We start from the raw sequence: 12,781 nt of genomic DNA on the forward strand, positions 1-12,781 counted from the left end.
CTGAGCGTCCCCATTGATTCAGGGTGTAATCTCAGGCTGTGAAGGCAGCAATCTTATCCTCATTCTTTACCAAGTTTTAATTTACTTTTGACACCAGGAGTCTTAAGCTTTGAGGCTTCTCCTCATTGAAGATGCTGACCACTGTGTTAACCTTCCAGTAGTTTCTTTGCATTAATGGAAAAAGTGAGGTGGTTTCCATGGAGACAGACAGTGGTCACTAGTGGTTTCCATAGTGTTGCTGAAGACATGTGCTGATGTTAAGGGAATGAAGAATATACAACTGCCAAGCTATTTGTATGCTGTCCAATCATATTACAAGTTATACAATTTAATCCCCAAATGTTCAGAGCCTAATTGACACTGTTGAGTGTGCAGACTCAAAGCAAAACAGAAGAGGCATCAATACCCTGTATTGTCTACTTGTGAACAGCAATCATGGTTGGGCTGCAATAGATCTATAGGATCCACCCAAGAATGAAGCAGAATCTGTTTTCATCAAAAATCACTCTGCTCATTCCTGCCAAAATGGAAGAATAATGGAAACTCGGTGGGTTTGATAACATAATTCTACTCAGTTAATTGAAGCAGTGGGAAGGAGGGATGGAAGTGACTCTACCTGATATTCCATAGTCCACAATAGTTGGGGTTTTGAGAATGACCTCATTCCTCACCTGACTTTCCAGCCAATACTGTAGAGATTATTTCAGATTAGGATAGGAAATCTGTACTTTTGGCTTCTCACTGTCATTGTGCAGTTTAAAAGATACTACATTTTTCCAAGGAAAAGTGTTCATTGGGTAGGGATAGTTGCAGTATACCTACATCGTTTTTTTTAATTCTCCAATTTTGTGGTTATTTTTTTCTTTTTATTATAATGTTATGAATCTTGATACATTGCATTATTTCAATGCAGATTTCAATGCAGTAGTGTTTGTATAATATGATTAAAAATTATTAACATTCTATTATTTAGAAAACTTAAAGTTTTGAAAATAAAAAGAGAAAAGTAAAAATTTCTATCAGTATTAATTGCCATTTAGGATTTCAGTGTTACAATGTAGATTACATAAGATTATTTAATTTTTAATTATTTATTTTTTCATTAATTTTTAAAGTTGAGTACAACATAAAAAAAAAAAGAACCACTGCATTTCACATGAAAACATTAGTTATTCAATAATAGTTTCAGTCTTGAACCAATTCCTACATCTTATCTTAAATAACCAAAAAACAAACATGGTGGTATACTTGGACTTCAATATAGTCTGGAGTCAGACTAGATTGAAGTCAACAACTTCAGATTCCCATTCACCCATATATAAAGTCCACTGGTTCCAGTTATTAACTCCCATCTTCACCTGGTTTTGACAGAATTGTTTTAAAAATAAAATGTGTTCCTTGCATTAAATTTGTAATAAATAATTTGAACAGCATCTAAATCTATTTGCTAATTCATTCCAATATTAAGTTGAGATTTACTTTTAAAAATATTACACTAAGGTGTGTGTATGTACAGTATGTATGTGTGTGTGTGTGTGTGTGTCCATTTATCTTAACATGCATGTTTTTGCCTGCAAGTTTGTCTAGCATAATTGTGCATTATTCTCACTAATAAATGCACTTCATGAAGAATTTTCTTTTTTCATTAGAATACAACATTACAATATTTAGAACTATTACAGTTGAAGGATAATAGAATTTCATGTATTGATTCAAGCAGTGTTAAATATAATTTAAAACAGAAGCTGAAATATCTCTGCTTCCCTAACTGGAAGATGATGAAAATTATCAATGAAACCCCAAAGTTAAGTATCCTGTATGCATTTTAAAATGTTAGCTTTTTAATAAGTGGTGAGGAGCAAGATATGATTAGTGGCAAAGTATTTCCCAGGCCTCTCAAAGGGCTAAATAATGTCAGTGGACAGGGATCAAGGGTTCCTCGTCCAGGTTCTACAAGAACATTCTGTCTCAGAGAAGGTGGAACCACACGGCTGTCATCAGCCATCTTTGCTCATTCCTCACATTTCCTATTAGAAAAGACAGGAGGCAGACCAAGTCATATGCCCTAGTATACAGAAGTTTCCAGGTACTGGCATATCTCAGCCTTGTTAAAAATGTCTGTGACATTTGACACCTCTTTTCATTCTGATGCGCTGTTTGTAGATATACACTCTATTACAAAAAATCTTAACATGATTTGTATATAGCCATAGATATACGGTACCACTTTTTACTACAAAACCTTCACTACCCTATTGAGCTGTATGGTTGCATACTCCTTTGATTCCATACATATGATACATTGTGGCCATTTCAAAAGCTACACAATTTTCTGTCTTTAAAGTCCTACATTTGCATAATATTATCATGATGGTAAAATAAAGAAGAGTTAATAAAATGTATCAGAATTTATACCTCATTTGTAGTGAGAAAAGGGTTCTTTTCCATTCCATTTCATTTTTCCTGCTGCAAGCATTTGTGAAATGGTGCGAAAGGAACATTTTATCTCTCCTTTAACAACCTTCCTGCTTTCAAGTGATCCCTTCCTCCCTCAAATGTTCTTTCCATAGTTCACACTAATGGCGGAAACAAACCTTAAACCCAGCCCAGAAGAAGTAAGCAGTGATTGCTTGAGGATAGGATAAATTAAGACTCATAATATATGGAACGGATTTAGGAGTCTTCCATCTCTTTTTCTTTTTATAGACAACCTCAGGTTGTCCAGGGAACAGTAGTTCTGGGGTTACCAATTATGATAGGAAAGGAAGCCAAACTTTGCAATGTCTGGAGTTCTTGGTGGAATATATGGTTATCTCTTCCACTTCTCACTTTGCTTCTAAAGTAAACAAACTAGCAGTATAGCCATATATTTCTTGGGCATATTCTAAAATAAAAATGATAGGCCTACTTCTCCTTCTTTGAAGAACCTTCTTAAATTCATGACAATTAACTATAAACACTTCATATCCACAGTTGATCATCTCTATTAAGTGTCCACTTTCCAATAAACATTCACCTTGAGGTTGAATAATTTCACTAAAAAGAACATCTTGAGTTGTTACTATAGTAGAAAATGCATTGTTCCAAACTGAGCATTTTTAATGTTTTGAGGGACACACTGTTCAGTTGTAAGCATGTTGATATAGAAGTACTGTATTTATTGAAAGAGTATTTTTTTCCTCTGGGGGGAAAAAGCCTTTTTAATGAGTTGTGTTAAGATTTGCTGAGAATATCGCAAAAGCAACAAACCTTTTTTCTGTTTAGTCTTGTATTGGAAGGGATTCTTTTAAATTTAGGGTTATCTTTGTTTTGGGTCAATATGGAATTAACTAGTTAACCTGATAGGAATTTCTCTCAAGTTCTATAAATGAGATCAATATAGTGTAGTGGTTAAGATGTTTGACTAGGACTGGGGAGAGCCAGGTTTCAAATCTATCTTCAGCATTAGAAACTTAGTGAATGATTTTGTTTTCAGGGTAAATGAAGGCAGACCCTTTATAGGTCACTTTGAGCTCATGAAGAAAAGGAGGATAAAAATTTAAATTTAACAATCATCAAATAAAACCCCCAAAATTGCAGCTTTGAGACAACTTCCATATGAGTTGATAGTAACTACTGTTTTAGCTTCAGGACAATAAATTAGTAAATCAGTGTCTCCATATGTATCTAGACACATTTTTAGGAAGTCAGAATGGTGATCAACAGGAGATCACAGTGTTCTATTGAGTGTACCCCTTCAAAAAAGGACTGACCATGCTGCTATAACTTGGTAAGGTGAGGATTTGAAAAGTGAGCATGAGTTAAACTGTTAAGTTGGAATTGCTCTAACAATGGACTGTTGCAAATGGGTAGCTTTTATACTTCATCCTTAGAGCTATATCCTACTACAGCAGGTAGCCTCCAGCAGTTAATGGCAAAAAATTTCTAACAATTTGCTAACAAAGCCTCCCCTGTAAAAAGACCAGTTGATATCAAGGAGCCCTCACTCACTATTTAGCACAGCATGTGGCCAATCTCTTACTGCCTGTTCAGCAGCAGCAGGGGCTCATCTTCAGGGTCACGGTAACTCCAATATCCCTTTCTCCAGTGTGGCTGGGGTGTCAAGATTCTGAGATGCTGTCTTGTCCTCAGGATATAGCTCTTCCAGGGGATTCTGGAGGAATGGAAGAAAAGAATTGCTGAGTACTTAGCTGCCAGAGACGAACTCAGTTCTAATTCTGAGCATTAATAATATTATGGGATCCACTTTTACCATTCTAAGTGTTTAGTCTAAGTGCACACTTATATTGAATTAAATTTCGGAGCTATCTGTGGAACATCCACTTAAGTGTCCACATCTTTGAGGATCCATACTAGTGTGATTGCCATTGCATCAGGGGAAGTACCATATTGGTACTTGCCACCATAATTCCTCCCCCCCTCCCCGACTGACATGATTTAGGCCTCTCATGTGATTTGGAATTTTATTTGTCGATATACATGCTGAAATCAAGTTGAGGCATCAGATATACTTTCCGTGAAAAAGTATAGCTTGATGGTTAGTTCTCCAAAATCTAATAAACTTACTAGTACCAGATTATAAGCTTTCAGATATATTTCAGTGTGACATTGGGATGGCTCACTTTTTCAAAAAAATGTTTCTATCTAATTAAATGGCAAAATGCTTAAAAATTATGGGATTGTTGTTAGGTTGAGCTCCAACTTACTGTATCAATCCCAGTTAATTCTGGTCTGGCTTCTTTCTCAAAATGTCTTTAGAGTTTGCACTGAGGCACTTTAATCAACAAAGGATCCTGTAGGACCATTAAGTCTGTGATGACAAGGTCATAAATTAAGAAAGCTGAGCAGGCTATTGAAGTTTGTGTCAGGGGTGATCAAGGGACATATAAATCACCCTTTCCTCTCCTTCCTACAACCAGAGACTCTCTTCAACGCAGCTGATAATTTACCGGATCATCCTCTAACCTCTACATTGCTTCTCTGTGGGGCTGAAGCTAATACAGAGAATCCCACTGTCTTCAACAGCCCACCAGCTGAGTTCTTGCACCAGTCACCCAAGAAAATTTCTTGCAGAGGCATTGCCTGAAATATAAGTGACTGTTTCCTTACCAAATGCTCTCTCCCTGTCATCTTGGCAGGAGATCTGATCCAAGCCTATGTGCTAGGAGATGAGTAGTGACAGAGGATTTTGGTGTCATTTCCTTGCACAACTTTACCTGGTGTGTTCTTATGTGGATAAGAAGTTTCTTTGCCATCTGTTTATTTTACTTATCACAGAGCAGGCACACACAAGTGTAGGTAGGGGAAGATGCCAGAAATGTGTCTGGCAGATAGAAATGCAAACTAAGAGCTTTAAGAATGAATGCATGACCTTACAGGAAGACCAAGGTGGTTAGTTTATTGTGTTTGACACAAAATTCTTTGAAATGCACTGAGTAAATATATATTGCTTAACACTTGGATTAATATTCTAATAAATACTGTTTTAATACTGCAAACATTCCCTTAGATTTCTACAATAGACAATAAGATCAGAGGACTCCACTGATCAAACCAAAGCCCATCTAGTTCAATAACTTGTTTTTCACGATGCCAGATACCTTCAGGAAACCTATGAACAGACCAAATGCTTAATAGCCCTCTTTAACATAACCAAAAATGTATGGCTGTAAAGATAAACATTCCCTCAAGCTAAGTTCAACTCCTGATGAGTTCACAGACATATCCAATTGTCTCTGAGCACTAATTCAGAAGTAGTTTACAACAACTTTCTTTCAGGATGCTTCTTTATTTATTTATTTAATTTTATATCCCGCCTTTATTATTTTTATAAATAACTCAAGGCGGCAAACATATCAAATACTCCTTCCTCCTCCTATTTTCCCCACAACAGCAACCCTGTGAGGTGAGTTGGGCTGAGAGAGAGGAACTGGCCCAAGGTCACCCAGCTGGCTTTCATGCCTAAGGTTGGACTAGAACTCACAGACTCCTGGTTTCTAGCCTGTTGCCTTAACCACTAGACCAAACTGGCTCTCTTTGACTTATCAGCTTAGTCTATGGATTCAGGATCTCCTAGTGGTGTCCTATGCAAATACCACCCAAGACAACACTGCTTAGCTTGATGAGATCAGAGCACCTGCCTATGGTTGAAGATAGCTAAATCATCCTTTTTCCCAGTCCAGGTCCCTGAGCTACTAAAGCAAAGGTGCAAGACATCATCATGCAACCGTCACCAAAGTTTTGCATGTCAGCCTCAGAGGCCTTCCAACAAGGGTTGTCACCAAATTACAATTTATAATGTGACTAGAGAGAGAAGACATGATTGCAGAGAAATCATATTAATTTTAATTCAATGAAAATGGAAAGCAAATTTAGTTTTGTTCTAACCCCACCCATTTTTTCTTAAGTACAACCCAGCCACAGGATTCTAAAGGCACCCAAAGCTTTTCCAGGCTGAGTCAACAGCCCCAAGAGATTTCCTTAAAAGATCAAAGGTGAACTGTCCACATTATGGGATGCAGACTAGGACTGCCAATTGTTTTTAGAGGAGTTTTCATTTTAATGTCTGGGAACATAAACTGGAGGTTTTAAAAAGTTGTGTATTATCAGAAGAAAAGGCCTAGGGCCAGATTCACTTAAAAGAAAAATACAGGCTGATTATAAAAGGAAAATATATCTTGGGCAATGCAGCAGTGTTTTTTCATGGGTTTTTTTCCCTTGAATATGGACTGTGACTCCAGATCATCCTTCCTGAAAACTACCTCTTTGAAATTTTCAACACCTGCTAGAAATATAACCATATTTTAGTGTTTTGGACATATTTCAGTGGTTAGCGATTGCAGGCTATGTGACGATACACTCAGATAGGTATTGCAAACTCAGACCACGTTATTTTAATCTGTTTGAATCTGTAGGATAACTATTACTGCCTCATATTCTCAGCCAGTAAGGCTGGATAGAGTAGCTCATCAGTTCAGGAAAAGGAAGATGAGTATGACTGAAAAAGTGCACAAAGGCCATACTGTCTTTGGTAATCTTAACTGTACCCTCTATGCATTTATTCCTTGAGACTAGCTGAGCCACAAACTTCCTTGCCTTCTCTTTGTACCAACTTTCCTGAAGACACCCCTGGGTCTAGACAGCTTACAAAAATACCATTTCATCATCATTGAAGCCCCTGGTTCCCCTTTAGCTGTTCCGTCCTTCAAAATCTTTGCTGATGACCCTACTTAAAAGGAATTGCCCTGAGCAAAACAAGAACATGCAAGCCATTGTATTCCGCCCATATTTGAATGGGTAGGAAAGCAACTCAGAAAAAGATTGTGCTGGCCCCCTTGTTTGGCTTGTCCATCGTGTTTCCATGTAATTAATAACAGATACCCGCTTCTGTCACTTGTGATGTTATCATCAGCAGTCTAGTGTTTCACAGTGAAGAAAAACATGTAAATTAGTGGCAATTTGGACTCTGAAACAGAGCAGAGATTTTAATGTTATCAAGGCCCTGAGATGCCTGGAGTTTGTTACAAGCTAGCAGCTCAGAAAGGCACAGCTGGGGGCAGTGCTACACATTGGCACCAAGAGACACATATCTGCTAGGTTAAATAATGGTGGCAATAGGAAACATATCTATACACTGGTTAGTCTACCAAGTATATTTTATGTATGTATGTATTTATTTATTTATATTTCAAATTTCATCACCACCCATCTCCCTCAAAAGAGGGACTCTGGGCAGTTTACATGTTTTATATCCGTTACATGCTGCCTTCTCCAGTGACCAGATGTGTGGGATTACAACTTCCAACATCCCTGCAATGAGAATGCTGGCTGAGAAGCTACCACGTCCTAAACATCATGAGTAGGGAAGACTATAAGAATCCATAGAACTATATAATAAGGCTGTCATAATCCAATTTCTTTGATGTTAAATGGAGATGACCATGGGAAAACTAAGAAATTAGTTCCTCTTCATTGAACAGAGCCAAGAAAAGATATTCTCCATTTTAGCTTGGACTGAAAGCTAAGATTCAATCTCACACCATGAAAAGTTGGAGAAGTTGCTGTAGTGCTCATGGATCTGGTATGATTCCTCTTTATAGCCTCACTTGCTGGAAAGTTATGAGAGTTAATGATAGCTACTTCTGAAAGCACAACTTCCCTATAATTCTTCAGGTATAAGCCAAGCACAGTCAACCTCTGAAACTCTCCAGAAACTAGTGGTCATTTCCATCTTTTTATTTATTTATTTATTTATTTGATCTTATTTTTATCACTGCCCATCTCCCTCATACAGGGGACTCTGGGCAGTTCACAATAAAACAGTTTAAAATTCAATAAAATCATAAATAATATCATTAATCCATAAATATCAATATCAATAAATAAATATAAAGTGTAATGAGATCCAAGTAATGGCAGATCTAATACTTTATATTTATTTATTCCTAATTTAGAGGCTGTCTGACTCCAAACAACTCTGGGAGGATTACACTATAAAAGCAGGACCAAACTAAGAAACAGGTCAGAAATGTCCAGAAGAAAAAACCAAACTTAGCAACAAAAAACAACCTATAGCTGCCAGCCTACCCCAAGGCCTGGGAGAACTGCCAGGTTTTCAAAGACTTTTGGAACATTATTAGGGTGGGAACCATGTGCAGTTAAATACAACTGAAGAGCACTTAAAACATTTCAGGTCACATGGGCATTCTCAGGATACCAGGTTCATGTTTTAGGAGAATGTGTACATCAGGAAAACTCAGAACTTAGGGCCAAATAATATAACCTCAGCAGCCCTATTTGATTATTCAGTCTCTCATACAGCTAGAAATGGCTGGGAGGAAAGCAGAGCTGTTCCTATTGGTGCTATGTTCTGTGTCATTTTCTCTTTGCTCTAAAACAATCTGTAACATTTCCAGTTAGGGTGCCACATAAGACATGTGTCTGGAGGTCCTGCTTTTTCAACCTGGAGCCCTTTAGATGCATTGTACAGTACTCATTAGCAACTGCCAGCAAGGGAGTCACCATTTGTTTTGTCTAGACATGGGCTTTCTAATTCAACCCATCTACAGTTGCTAGACCTGGGAGGCTGGTGTAGACAGTCCTGATTCCTTTCTCTGGGCTTAGAAAATCTTAGAGAATCTAGTCTGATTTTTAACTGAACCTCCAACGTGCTCCAAATGTAAAATACTGGCTTAGGGAATGTAGTTGATGCAGTACTGTGCTTCTGAGTTTGGGACTATCTGCATATACATATCTAGATTTGGGTTAATCTGGATCTGGAATTTCTAATTTAGACTTTAAGAATAGCTCATTATTTAAAAAACTGGGAGTAAGACACCATTATAAGACTATTGCAAGTTCCAATTTCTACCCATCCCTGCTCCAATGCATATACAGATGAATGTATGTCATGCTTCCATTCCATCTCTTTCCTTCTTTCCACATAGAACAACATGCATACAATATCCAAAACCACAATCAGAGTACGTGCTAGCCTGATGTGAGTTTTAGGGAAGCAATGCTCAACTTTCTAACAGACTCAAGTCCAGGTAGGTTTTGAGGTGCCTACCCTCAAATTCAGTTTTTTTATTATTATTATTAAAAGAACTCAGGCATCACTCCTCTTCTTTGATCATTCATTCTTCCCTCTTGGAACATTGCAGCCCAGAGTTATCCTCCTCTAAATTAAATGTAAGTTATGTTTAGAAAAGAGTTAACTCTTGAACCCATTATGGTTGCAACCACATCCTCAGGGCTGTTAACCTGGAGCTGAACTTACAGCTAAAATGAAAGGGGTGGGGGGTAATTTTGTTCAGCCAACAACTGCTGCTTTAACTTCTTAGTTATCTTGGTTGTTCTCCCCCTCTAAGGGGAGACAGCTATTAAATCTTAACTCCATTCCAATGCTTAGTAACCTTCAACTTCTGCCCAGCTGTAACACTTTACCAACATCCCTACTCTTACTTAAAGAAACATCTTGACACATTCTAATGACTCTTAACAAACTACTTTATTTCCTATTTCTGTTAGAGCAGAAATTTTAAAAAGAATAGGGACTAATTTTTAAAAATTATAGGAAATAATTTTCCAGTTTACTGTGTTGACTCCAGATCAGGGAACATTTTAAGTATACATTTGTCTATCATATTATCTGGCATATTCCCTTTCCTGTTTTTGAACCCATCAACCACAGGTGTTCATCCTTTCCCTCCCTGGAACTGAGACAAGACAATAAATAATTATAACATCTTGTGTAAGAGACAGAATGAAATTGCCACATCAAAGGCAGAATCAGCCCTTTTGGCTATAAGAATATTTTTAAAAATCCAGTTTGGGGCAATAATTTTATTAAGGAGATTGAGAGAGAGATCACACACCTACACAAATATATGTAAACAACTGGTGCTTTTGTATATTTTTAATGTCCTTTAAGTTGGTCTAATAAAGGCATTGCAATAAAACAGATTTTGGAGTTCAATAAAACAATCATTGGCATTTTCACCAAGAAAAAAACCTCTTCCAAAAGACCTGGTAAATGCTCTGGCCTGATGTTTTATAGTATTGTTTATACCAATTCTCTAAGTAAGGACCCTCTTATATCACAACTGGTGATATAATTCTATGACCAATGGCTGACCACGCTAAATTGACAGGTGTGCCAAAATTAAGTGGCTGGCCTCCATCTAAGATACCCCAATAGTTCCAAGATACATGTGCTCTTTGGCAGTGTCTCTACTGCATGCCTGTCTGCTCTGAGTAGCTGCTAAAAGACTGATTCAGATGTATTTTTCCATTCCTGTTATCTAAGAGAGGCCATGACAGAACCTCCCCAACTTGATGAATTGCTGTGGTATGATATGATGTATGATTCTAGAATCCTGGCATTCATTCAGAGATTTTGCACATTCCAAAGTACACCTGCCACCTGATGTGACATAGTCTTTTTGGTGGACTCTGAAATGGGAGACCTTATCTTATCATTACCATCAGCCAGAGATAGAAAACGTAGACTAAAATAACTCCACTCTTCGCAGTTACTTTTCTAGTTTGAGTCTGTCCATTCATTAACCAGCAAGTTCTGTTAAGGGGTTAATCTGCTCAAAATATTAATAACAGCTTGAATGATGAAAGAAGAATAGGGATAAAATAGTTGCATTCATCTTACAAATTATGCCTATATCAATAAGCAGAAAAAAATCAAGACAAAGCTAGAAAAGCTTGCTTACCCTGAACACAATATTCACCATGGTTTCCTCCTGCAAGGACACATCAGCTGGAGAATTCTCTGCTGTTCAGAATCTTTTGTTACTTCTGGGAAGAAAATTAATCAGTCATTCTGATTAATTGGAGATTACAATAACAACAAATTCTTACCATTTATAGTGAAGAAAAAAATAACATAGTGATCAATTAGCAGTTTAAAAATTGCCTGACTTAAGTGATGATGAAGTGGCTCTTTTCTTTTTTCTTTCTTTTTCTTTTTTAAACTAGCAAACCACCCAAGCATATGAACAAATATCATACGTGCTGTCCATTTAAATTAATAACACAATCATTTTTAATGCAATCTAATACACCAGATTGTGGAATCCAAAAGAGAGGAAAAAGTGAAAAAAAAGAAAGAACTTCTAGAAAACGTTACATTAGACCAGATCACTTCGAAGTATTTCTTCTAGCCTTTCTGTTGAAAAAGTGCCAGTTAAAATGTTTACAGAGAACACATGTCAACTATTCATTGCTGCAAACGAGGGGTGGATTTATACTCCCAGTATTGTACAATAGTTATGTTAGCTACATCCTGTTTCAAAATGTCCTTAATTTTCAATAAGAGAAAAAAATAAAACCCTTATATTAGTAATTAAGTCACAGCCAAAAATGTTATGCATCTTTAATCTTCAAAAGTAATTGTTAGAACGGTAATAACAATTCCATGAATTTCAAATCAAAAAGAAATTATGGCTAAGTGCAAGCCATATCTCTAAGTAATCTACTCCCAAATTATTCACCTAACTTCCCTGTTGCCAGCCTTTTTAAACATTTCCTCAAGGGTCCAAGAAATTCAAAATAGATGTTTCTGTGGTTTTAATCGCATTTTACTACAGAGTAGAATACAACATTCTAATGTAATATGTCAAAGCTCATAAATATAATTGATATCTACTTCCATACATTTCTGGAGAAAAATAAGTTATGCCCTAGATATATCAGACAAAAGAGCCAAATTTAATGATGAAGGTGGAGTCTCAGAAGTGGCACATGCATCAGGACCAAAACGCTGAGCTAATAAATGTTTAAGATGAATAAATTGCCTACAAGCATTCCAAGGTAGAGTAGGCATAGCTTTTAGTTTTAAAAGTGGCCACAAAGGAAATAAGTTGATCCAAAGTGACATATTTGGAAGGCTCAATTTGCCTGAAATATACAGATTGCAGCCACAAATAAATTGCACATCTGCTCAAGCAGAGTCTCTCAGACATTCCTTTCTACAAAGGCACAGAAACCAGAGTTACTGTAAAGCATGGGGAATTGGATTTTTTTAACTTTGAGATCCCTTCCAACTCTGTGATGGGTGCTTTAAGAGGCCATCTCCCTGATGTACCAAATTGGGTTGGCTTATCTATGATGGAAGGAGAAGTACAGTATCTCTGGGTGAAGAACCAGATCAGAGAGATCTCAAGAAGGGAATCCTGCTTTTACTATCCATTCATTCACCAAGATACTGATCTCTCTGCTGCATCAGCATCTGTATTAAAACCAAAACCAAAAAGGGCTATTACAGCAT

The sequence above is a fragment of the Candoia aspera genome, chromosome 2 (genome assembly GCF_035149785.1).
Source record: "Candoia aspera isolate rCanAsp1 chromosome 2, rCanAsp1.hap2, whole genome shotgun sequence".
Lineage (NCBI taxonomy): Eukaryota > Metazoa > Chordata > Lepidosauria > Squamata > Boidae > Candoia > Candoia aspera.